This window comes from Diplotaxodon limnothrissa, linkage group LG3 (genome assembly GCF_057381915.1).
Source record: "Diplotaxodon limnothrissa isolate DT_005_m linkage group LG3, D_limnothrissa_male_GT1.1, whole genome shotgun sequence".
NCBI classification, from domain to species: domain Eukaryota; kingdom Metazoa; phylum Chordata; class Actinopteri; order Cichliformes; family Cichlidae; genus Diplotaxodon; species Diplotaxodon limnothrissa.
Window position 1 is genome coordinate 62,157,792 of NC_140598.1, and position 11,357 is coordinate 62,169,148.

At 40.0% G+C, this 11,357-nt stretch overlaps 1 pseudogene; it reads left to right on the forward strand.

Moving 5' to 3' along the window:
* The first annotated feature begins 9,065 nt into the window (after nt 1-9,065).
* Nucleotides 9,066-10,195, forward strand: LOC146636808 (uncharacterized; annotated as a pseudogene).
* The last annotated feature ends 1,162 nt before the right edge of the window (nt 10,196-11,357 follow it).

Consider the following 11,357-nt stretch of genomic DNA (forward strand, 5'->3'; position numbering starts at 1 on the left):
TTAATAAAGTTCTATCTTATCTTACTGTCTCTGTGCATGTTTGACACTGTGGACGTGACACAGGATCATCCAATCATGAAGTTTTGCTTTGCTGACAGTTTCTAAGTGTTGGAATAAAATAAATCCAGCAGTTATACCACAGAAAGGACAAAGTGTGGCTCTAACAGCTGTTGAACACACACAGACTGTGATGTTCTCCACACGTCACCCATCGCTCTGCACTTTTCAAGCATCCAACTGTTTTTCTGCTACATAACATCACTGCAGGAGAAAAACAACGGACAGACAGACAGACAGCACAGTGTGACACGAGCAGGTCAGACCACCTGTGTGATCTCATGAGTCTGTGAGGATATGAGGCATCTTATGGTATCAAAGCCCTGGAGTCTGTCAAACATGGCTACATGTAAACACTGCTACATGTTAGGTGAGCTAACATTTAACTGACTGCACTTTTTTCTGTCTCAGTTTAGGTCATTTATGTCCTTACTGCGAATCACTGAAAGGCAAAGCTGGCTTTTATCGCTCTGATGTTACGCACATCATGCAGCACAGATTCATCTCTGATCACAAGACTCATTTTTCAAAATAAAAGCGAGCTAAGGCTTGAAAAGAGGACGACGATTTCCTGTATGTGTTTAGAACGATGCCACCTTATCCTGTAGTCCAGCCAATGATGCGATTCGTATACACACAGCTAATCAACGTGGTTGACAGGCTATGACAGCGTCCTTATGTGCCGACACCAGTGTTTTAGCTGGCAAAGCAGCGTGGCTGATGAGGAGTGAAGCCATGTTAATGACGACATGTACAACCATTGGAGATGTGAGCAGGACAGACGGAACAATTGACGGAAAAAGTGTGGACTTTACACCAGTTTTTAAATTGTGTTGATCGGCCACGTAAAACCAGAGTTGTGATAAAAATATATGCAATGTTTGGTTTTCTTCTTGAATACTGTCGTTATTTGTATTTACTGCGGGAAGAAACGGTAAAAACGGCGTTTTATAAGGAAAAAGGCTCAAAAGCACTCTCCACCTGTGAGCAAAAACAAAACCAACCCCCACCCTTTCCTATTGGTCGAAAAAAGTACCATGTCAACCGATCAAAAACTGATATGGCAACGTGGCATCTATTTGTTAAGAAACGGGGAAAGTTTTAGGAGTGACGGCGGTGCTTTGAGATGTGAGAGATTTGCGACGTTTAGCGCAAATCTTGTGTAGTTAGTGTGTAGTGTAGTCAATAGTTTTGTTGTGTGTGTCAGAACAATGAGGCGACTGCTGAATGTTACAGGTGTTACAGGAGTGATACATCTCCTGTTGTCAGGCCTGCAGGTATCAGACTGTTGTTCTTTTCCTTTATCTCATAGTGGACAGAAATTATTTTTGGAGTGACACAAATAATTTGTGTGGCATCAGATTTGATGCAGAACAGCTGATTGTTCTGTAAATAGTTTGAAATGTTTATTTAAAAACGCCTTGGCTGCATTTAAAAAAATAGCTGCAAAGAACGTTGTTTGCCAAACTGAGTTACTTTTTTGAAGAAGTAACTATATAGTTAACTGCCCAACATTGGTCATTATTTACTATATTTTGCAGACAGAGAGTTACAGACTCTCTCCCAGACCACAGACTCATAATACAAGTCAGAGCTTTATAAAAGAAAAAAGAAAGTTGTGTTTTCGAAATTGGAGTTCAAGTTATTTTTACTTCCAATAGTGTTAACATACTGCACAGGTCATGAACAAGATTTTTTTACATTTTCATTGTAAGTGGGATAAAGCAGTTAAATTAATTAAAAGTAGTCTAACATAAATCTAAACGCTGTAATTTGATTATTTTAATAAACCATGTAACTTGGATGGATTCGATGCCGGCGTGACCACAGTGCACACGTCTGATGTCGCTCACAGTGGTCCAAGGGATCACTCAGGGAGTTTGTGTGTTCGCTCAGACATATGAAAAATTAGAGGGAACATTGCCAAGAAGGCAACAGAAATTGCAAGAAATATAACATTATAATTCTATTAAGATATTGAACTTATTTCTTTATTTGATTTTGATCTATCTATCTATCTTTCTATCTAATTCCTTGCCCCTTCGGGTGGTCTATCCTTCAAGCTCGGGTCCTCTACCAGAGGCCTGGGAGCTTGAGGGTCCTGTGCAGTATCTTTGCTGTTCCTAGGACTGCACTCTTCTGGACAGAGATCTCTGATGTTGTTCCTGGGATCTGCTGGAGCCACTTGACTAGCTTGGGAGTCACCGCACATAGTGCTCCAATTACCAATGGGACCACTGTTACCTTCACCCTCCACATCTTCTCGAGCTCTTCTCTGAGCCCTTAGCACTTCTTATGTTCCTTCTTCCTGATATTGCTGTCATTCGGTATCGCTATGTTCTTCACTACAGTTGTCTTCTTCTGCTTATTTACGACTACTATGTCCGGTTGGTTAACCAGCACCATTTTGTTGGACTGTATCTAGAAGTCCCAAAGGATCTTAGCTTGGTCATTCTCGACGACCCTAGGGCATATATCTCATTTTGACCTCAGGACTTCCAGGCCATACTCAGCACAGATGTTTCTGTATACTTTGGCAGTCCAGCTTCTTATAGCCACTGGTACGACTTCTGGATGTAAGCCACTTCTTCTATCCTCATGCATTAATTCTACTGCACTTTTTGGTGTATATTATGGCAGTTTAATACAATAGCTGTGTTTACTTGAGGTGCAGATAAGCTCTCTTTGAATATGAATTGTCCTTGGTTATCATCACTTGCGCAGCTAGTTTTTTTTTAACCCTTCTGGTTATCTTTGTCTAACATTAAAATTTCTTTGATGATCTGAAACACGTGGTAAATATGTAAATAGAAGAAGAAATAAGAAGTCAGGATGGGGTAAATCGTTTCTTACTGCACTTCTGTTAGGCGACTGAATAAAAACACAAAGTCAGCAGTCTGGCTATGAATGTCTTTAATGTTTCCCAGATCAGAATCACAGCATACAGTGTATAATAACTTCTAAAGTAAACAGAAATATCATCACCTCATTTATTTATATAATTTTACTTTACTTTTTTTAATAATCATCTTTTTTTTATTCCATTATTTAACATTTTTCTTCATCTCAAGTCTCGAGTTTCTGAGTTCAACAAAGAAAGTAGAAAGAAGACAACAGGTGCAGATTTGCAATGGACACCAAGCTGAGGGTTTCTCTGTGGGTGTCACTGTCTCTGTGCACGTTTGACACTGTGGACGTGACACAGGATCATCCAATCATCTGTGGGTGTACCTTTGTGCAATACTTTTGTAAATAGTCAATGGTGCAATAGACCTCAATACTTGAAATGTGCAATTCACTTGTATTTTTATTTTTATTCCTATTTATTCTATTTATCCCTTTCGTATATTTTATTTATATTTGTCTCTGTATTTATATGTGTGTGTGTGTGTGTGTGTGTGTGTGTGTGTGTGTGTGTGTGTGTGTGTGTGTGTGTGTATTTAAATATAACATTCTGTAACTCTGTAACTTCTGTCGGTGCTGTGCTTTGGAAACCGAATTTCCCAGAGGAACCCACCCGAGGGATTAATAAAGTTCTATCTTATCTTACTGTCTCTGTGCATGTTTGACACTGTGGACGTGACACAGGATCATCCAATCATGAAGTTTTGCTTTGCTGACAGTTTTTGAGTGTTGAAATAAAATAAATCCAGCAGTTATACCACAGAAAGGACAAAGTGTGGCTTTGAACACACACAGACTGTGATGTTCTCCACACGTCACCCATCGCTCTGCACTTTTCCAGCATCCAACTGTTTTTCTGCTACATAACATCACTGCAGGAGAAAAACAACGGACAGACAGACAGCACAGTGTGACACGAGCAGGTCAGACCACCTGTGTGATCTCATGAGTCTGTGAGGATATGAGGCATCTTATGGTATCAAAGCCCTGGAGTCTGTCAAACATGGCTACATGTAAACACTGCTACATGTTAGGTGAGCTAACATTTAACTGACTGCACTTTTTTCTGTCTCAGTTTAGGTCATTTATGTCCTTACTGCGAATCACTGAAAGGCAAAGCTGGCTTTTATCGCTCTGATGTTACGCACATCATGCAGCACAGATTCATCTCTGATCACAAGACTCATATTTCAAAATAAAAGCGAGCTAAGGCTTGAAAAGAGGACGACGATTTTATGACAATCGCAGAGAAAAGAGCAACGAAAGGATTTAAAACTTGATGAAAATGTTTTTTCTCACTGAAAACTAGCAAATGCTAATAAACAGCATGACTGGCCTTCTGCTGTGAGGGGGCTTCAGTGGAGATGACTTCTGCTACAGCGACCTTCCTGCTACAGGATGGTCACATGATAACGATCAACGTTATGACAAAAATAAAATAGATGTTGAAAAAACAAAGACAAAACTGATCGGTGGTAAGGATGAACTCATTTGAAACCTCAAGCTAACGGCCATTTTTTTCTTCTCATTACAAACTGCACCTGTTGTCTTTTGTCATCACAAAATAAGCATATCATTCATTCACTCCAAAAAAACCCCCCAAAAAAACAAAACATAAAATAAACAAGAAACTTAATATTTACAAATATTTTGTCTGTTTTTTTTCTTACACTTAAAAATGTACAGTTCTGATCTTCCAGATGTTTCGTCTCCATCCGTCTCCCAGTTTGGTATTTTCTTCTCTGTCCAGTGACCTCAGAGTGAGCGCTGAATGTGCCACAATGGCGCCCTCTAGTGTTAGCTTATAAAACAGACAAGGAGAAAGAACAGAGCCGAATGAAAGGACTCGTTTGTGTTCTGTCCTCTGCTGTAGCTGTGTGGTGCTGAGGTTAACTACACAACCCCTCGCCGCCTCCTTATACACAGGAGTGAGTACAAAAGGGTTCGTACGGACGCATCAGCCGGCCGTCCTTCTGCTCGACACTGTTAGCTGAAAGATGATCGGATCATCCTCTGTCCTGTATTTAAGGCTGAGAGTCTTTGTCCAGTCTCTTTTCCACAGCTACTGTCCACAGCACTGATCCACCTGCAGCACAGCCCCAGTCAGTTGTTTTATGATTTACATTGTGCACGTTTCCCTTCCAGTGAGCTTACAAAACCTCTGACAGGAGAAGTCAGGCATGTGTTTCCCCCACCTCCCCTTTTAGGCAGTAATAAAATAGAAAACAAACAATCAAACAGGCTAAAGCTAGAGCACAAGCAAAGACAGCACCGGTGACTAAGTTCTCCCATACTGGACGTACGCTACCACGTGGGCTCAAACAGCAGCACATCAGCTCAGTTTACATACTGTTGACATCTTCATCAGAGGATCAGCAGGGAGCGCTGCTGAGCTGCAGTCGTCTCCACCAGAGTGACGGAGCAGGAATCACAAACAGCACAAACCCACCGTGTTGTTTCCATCCTGTTCAGGAGATCTGAGCCCCCATCCCTTTTTGTCATGTTGCAGCTCTGCACTGCAGGCCCTGAACGCCTCCCGGTTACCCTCAGTGTGCTTAGAGTTTAATTTACAACCGACGAGCTCACAGATCATCTGCAGGCAGGTGAACGAACCCTTAATGTGAGGATAATAGCAGAGCTGACCTGAGGTCAGAAATAGTCAGGAACGGTGTCGACACAGTGAAGTCAGGTGTCTGGGAATTTGTCTGATTATCAGTTTGGGGGGGGTCGGTGTTAAATAACAAAGGCGGTGTAGGATGGAGAGAGGAGGAGGGAGGGAGCAGTGATGATATGGAGGAAGGTGATTGGTTAAGCAGCAGGAAGGAGCTCATGCTGGAGTCTGAGTTTTTACTGTTGGCCTTTTTCTGCTTTTTGTTTATTGTTGTCTGACGCGGGCCCGCCTACGCTTGAGTGATGCAGATGTGATATCACACTCACACAGCGACTGCCACACACACACACACACACACACACACACACACACACACACACACACACACACACACACACACACACACAAGTCAGAATACACATGTGCCAGACATAAGGGGGTCAGACAGGAGCAGCATCAGTCTCTGCTCTGTTTTGTTAATAACGTAGAAAAATAATTTTGTACAATCAAGCTACATCGACGGACGCTTTACCTCACGTACCCTAAAATGAAAAAGTAGTGACAGTAAGATGAAGGCTGCACATGACACCATGACTGAGTTCACAGCTGTTGCTTTGATTCTAACGTTTAAGACTTTTGGCATCGACTCCGTTTTAATAAATGAGTGCTGGGAGGCGTCGTTTGACTTCAGGAGCTCCTGCGATGCTCTTACTCTGCGGGAGAAAACCAAAAACCAAAAGTAGCAAACATGGAGCGATATGACTCGTTTAGATTTTGGGAAACGTGCATCGACAGGTACAGTGTCCTTTTCCCCGCGTCTTTAAAGCTGCCAACTCTGCCTCAGCTTTCATACGAACAGATGAAGTTGAAGATCTTGAAGAAGTTTTGTGGCTTTCAACATTTGAAACTGCAAGAAACTCCATTCCGGGTTTCTCTGAGGCGTGGGCTTTCATCATCAGAGTTCATCCTTTAACCTATAACAATTAAAATATTCTCAAGTATGATCAACGGTTAATTACAGCACCGGCCGGAGTACCGGGAGCAGTTTGGAAGAACAAAAAGACGCGGAGACTGTTCTAAATTGTCATCCCAAACTAACTCAAAGTTTATTCTTTGTGCAGCAGTTTTTATAGGCAGACAACAAGTTTCAGTTCAGACCCTGCCCACTGGGTGGGGTGGTGTCCTTCGACAGTTGGAATCCTTTGTTCAGCAAGGGCAATAAAGATGCACTCACAAGGCCTATAAATCTTATACAGAGGTCTCCTACATCCATGAGTTCTGACACAACCCAGATGGTCTTCACATAAACATCTTCTGCAAGGGAGTGATAAGTAAAAGAGTGATTTGTTGGTGTTTTCCCTCCAACCTTAGTATCTACTTTCACACCATAAAATCTTCAGTTGACACAGCAAGAGGAGATGAGGTTAAAACAAAGGGCATTGCAGAAACAGGGTCCTTTGTATAATATCATCAAAAACAATACTCAGTAAATGCTACCGTGGTATCAAAATATCACAACAGAAACACTATCACTTGGCTTGATATCATCCTCCACTTCTGTCTCAGTATTTGATGCAACATTGTTTTCCAATAAATTGATTTGCTTTGGACAAACAGCAGGATTTTGTTCTCTTTGATTTATCCAGTTCTGAATTTCATTTAAAAACACATTTGTGTATTTCATGATACTTGAAAAGCATTCCTCTTGTTTTATTACTTCCTCTGGCACCAAAGACAACACCTCAACATGTGAACTTGAAGCCTTTTCGCACAGTGCCTTTAAATCCACCAAATACTGCTTAATTTGAGAAAGATTTTCATTGTGTTGCATGAGCGCTTTCATTTTTTGTATTAGTCCTTTCATTTTATTAACATATATTTTGCATTCATTTTGTGATTTTTCGATTTTATTCAACAATGCCTTTCCAGTCATTTTTCTTTCTCTCTTTCCCCCCAAATCATTAGAGGAACAATCATCATCACCTGTTTGACTCATGATTTTCCCGTTTGTTTGTTCGATTTTTTATTTATTTATTTATTTTAATCTTCAGTGATCATCCATTAAAACATATATCCACTGGAAGCCACAATAGACTTTGACCATAAAATCCTTTCAACGTAACGGCACTTTAATTGTCCATTTGAACATCATCCAAGCAGCATAATTAATAAGACGCAGCGCAGTCATCAATCCAAGAGCGCAGCCAAAAACATTGCACATTTAACCAACATTCATTCCATTCAGTGTCTCCTCTTAAAACATCTCAGCGCTAATGCAATGTCGCTTCCTTTTCCACAACCAGACATGCACAGGTATTCTTACCTGCGCTCCTCAGAATTGCGTCAGGTGTGTCGGTGCTGCTGGGCTCACTCATTCAGATGCGCTGCACTTACTTGGCGTCTTTCAGGTTCCTTGATCTGATTTCTTTGATCCTGCTTGTGGCTGGCTTCTCCAGAATGCCGTTTTTTGTTGACTAAAGATGTAGCGACTTCCACAGTCGCTAGAGGCCGGGGATGGAGCCTGCCTATTTGCCTGACGCGCTGTCAACTTTACGCAATAATGCGAGAGGTGGAACTGTTTGCTTGTTTATTAAAGTGCTTTGAGAGTTTACAGAGTAATGTCATCGGCTCCTGATTCAGACTCTTAATGGGGACATTTCATTTTCCAGCAGGAAGCTTTTTGTTATAGCCTTTAGATCAGGGGTCGGCAACCTGCGGCTCCGGAGCCTCATGCGGCTCTTTAGTCCTTATAGTGCAGCTCTGCGTGGTTTGGGAAAATAAATTAGTATTTAGCTGAAGTGTATTTTATTTATGCCAGTTCTTTTTTTTTTACTTGTAGTTCTAAATTGGAAGATTATTGTGATTTTGCAATATACAAATAAAATTATATTTTGTTATTTTTTTCATCGCTCAAAATAAGCATCACACTCGCGGAAGCCGGTGTACCCGGCGAAACGCCGTGCATTTATCGAGCCTTTCAACCCCAGATAGGCCAATTATGGCTCTTTGGGTCTTAAAGGTTGCTGACCCCTGCTTTAGATGAACAGAGTTTTTTTAATTAAATACATACTCTTTAATAAATGTTCTCTTTTATAAAAAGTAGGATAATTAAAAAAACTTTTATTATACCTCTATTAGAAAAAAAACTGTCTTGTTTTCTGTTGTCTGTTATGTAATATTAGGGATGTTTGTGACAATTAATTTCATCATCGGCTGGACTAACCAATAGTCCACAACTAGGAAACAATGAAATTTTAAGTTAAGTTTGAAAACAGTTTAAAAAAAAACACCCCATTCCAAAACGTCTTGTGACAATCTCATTGGAGTGATGATGTCATAGAACGTCATAAGTCCTTTGATGTTTTTCCTTAAATAGGGGTGAGAAACAGCAAGTTTTAGTTCGTTTCAGCAGCATCCGTGTTTGCAGCATACAAAACGTTCACCACAGAAACATTTGGAAAGCTCTTCAAAGTCATCGTATAGAAACTCCAACATGTTTCCAAGAAAAAAACAACCAATTCAAAAAGATTACGCCGCCTCTCCTTCCTGGAGTGGCCGGCCGATTTCCCCAAATGGCGTCTCATCCTCCCAAAGGGCATTAGAGGAGAGTAGGAAGGAAAACTACCTTCTCCAGAAAAAAATGCAACAAATTGAAGAAGAAAAACTTCAACTGGAGGACAAGTGTAGACGAATGGAAGCCCAAAATAAAGAGCTGGAAGAAAGACAACAGCGCCAGCCGGACATAAACATTATTAATGAGGGCTGGGGAATCAAGTTTGCTCAGGCCCGAGAGCAGATTGTGCACCTCAATAAAGAAAACAGGCAAAAGCGCGCAGAACTAAAAGAAATGACCAACCAGCTCCAAGACAAGAAAACGATGACTGATAAGATACAACGGGATCTCCAACACATGGACCGAAAAAATCGGCTCCTCCAAAGACAGCTCCATGAAGCTGTGGAAGAAAAGAATAAATTCCTCCAACAGAAGGAAGAGCAGGACAAAAAGCAACAAGACATGCAGCACAAACTGAAGAGCATGCAGGAAAAATACCGCATGCTGAAAGAAAGCCTGGATGAAACACTGCGCCAAAATAAAGACCTTCTTCAACAGAAAGAGCAACAGCAGGAAAGACTGAAAGAAGGAAAACGCATCGTCCAGGACTTTGAGTCTAAAAATCTAAAACTGCAAGAGTTTTGTAATCAGCTGGAGGACAAAGCAACTAAAGTGGAAGAAGAAAGGGACAAACTGGAGAAACGCTGCTCACAGATGCAGAAAAGGATCGATCAGATAGCGAGAAACAACTCCGAGCTCGTTAAGGGGCGTTTGGTGGAATTCAATAACTTGAAGAGTGAACACACTCAAATGCAGTCACAAAAACAACAAGAAGACAAAATACATGAAGACAAAAATCAAGAAATCAAGAAAAGAAAGAAGCAGTTAAAAGACAAGCACAAAGAGGTCCAACAGAGAAATGCAGACATGCACAAGGACAAGCTGATACAGGAGGAAACATCCAAACAACTCAAAGACAAGCTTGAAGAACAACAAGCAGCATTGGAAGAGATGGAACAAAGATGTGAGAAACTTGAAGAAAAAAAACGCAGAAACCATCGACGAGCTGAGAAATCTCATCCTGCAGAAAAAAGCGCTCGTGGAAAAGTGCATGAAAAAAAAGAAAAAATGGTTCCACTTGTTCCAGAGGAGAGACGCTACTGCTTCCTCACCTGATGTAGCCTCGTCTTGCTCCACCTCTGTTAACCCCCCCAACCAGTCCCGGCAGTTGACTGTCCCCTCCTGAGCCTGGTTCTGCCGGAGGTTTCTGCCCGTTTAAAGGCAGTTTTTCCTCCCCACTGTCGCCAAGTGCTTGCTCAGAGGGGATTGTTGGGGTTTTCTCTCCTCTGCCTTTTTTCTTCATTTACTTGTTTAACTTCTTTCATTATTACTTCATTTTACCTTTTTTCTTCATTTACTTGTTTAACTTCTTTCATTATTACTTCATTTTACCTTGTTTCTTCATTTACTTGTTTAACTTCTTTCATTATTACTTCATTTTACCTTGTTTCTTCATTTACTTGTTTAACTTCTTTCATTATTACTTCATTTTACCTTGTTTCTTCATTTACTTGTTTAACTTCTTTCCTTATTTCTTCATTTTACCTTTTTTCTTCATTTACTTGTTTAACTTCTTTCATTATTACTTCATTTTACCTTGTTTCTTCATTTACTTGTTTAACTTCTTTCCTTATTTCTTCATTTTACCTTTTTTCTTCATTTACTTGTTTAACTTCTTTCATTATTACTTCATTTTACCTTGTTTCTTCTTTTACTTGTTCAACTTCTTTCATTATTACTTCATTTTACCTTGTTTCTTCATTTACTTGTTTAACTTCTTTCCTTATTTCTTCATTTTACCTTTTTTCTTCATTTACTTGTTTAACTTCTTTCATTATTACTTCATTTTACCTTGTTTCTTCATTTACTTGTTCAACTTCTTTCCTTATTTCTTCATTTTACCTGGTTTCTTCTTTTACTTGTTCAACTTCTTTCATTATTACTTCATTTTACCTTGTTTCTTCATTTACTTGTTTAACTTCTTTCATTATTACTTCATTTTACCTGGTTTCTTCATTTACTTGTTTAACTCCTTTCATTATTACTTCATTTTACCTTGTTTCTTCTTTTACTTGTTCAACTTCTTTCATTATTACTTCATTTTACCTGGTTTCTTCATTTACTTGTTTAACTTCTTTCATTATTACTTCATTTTACCTTTTTTCTTCATTT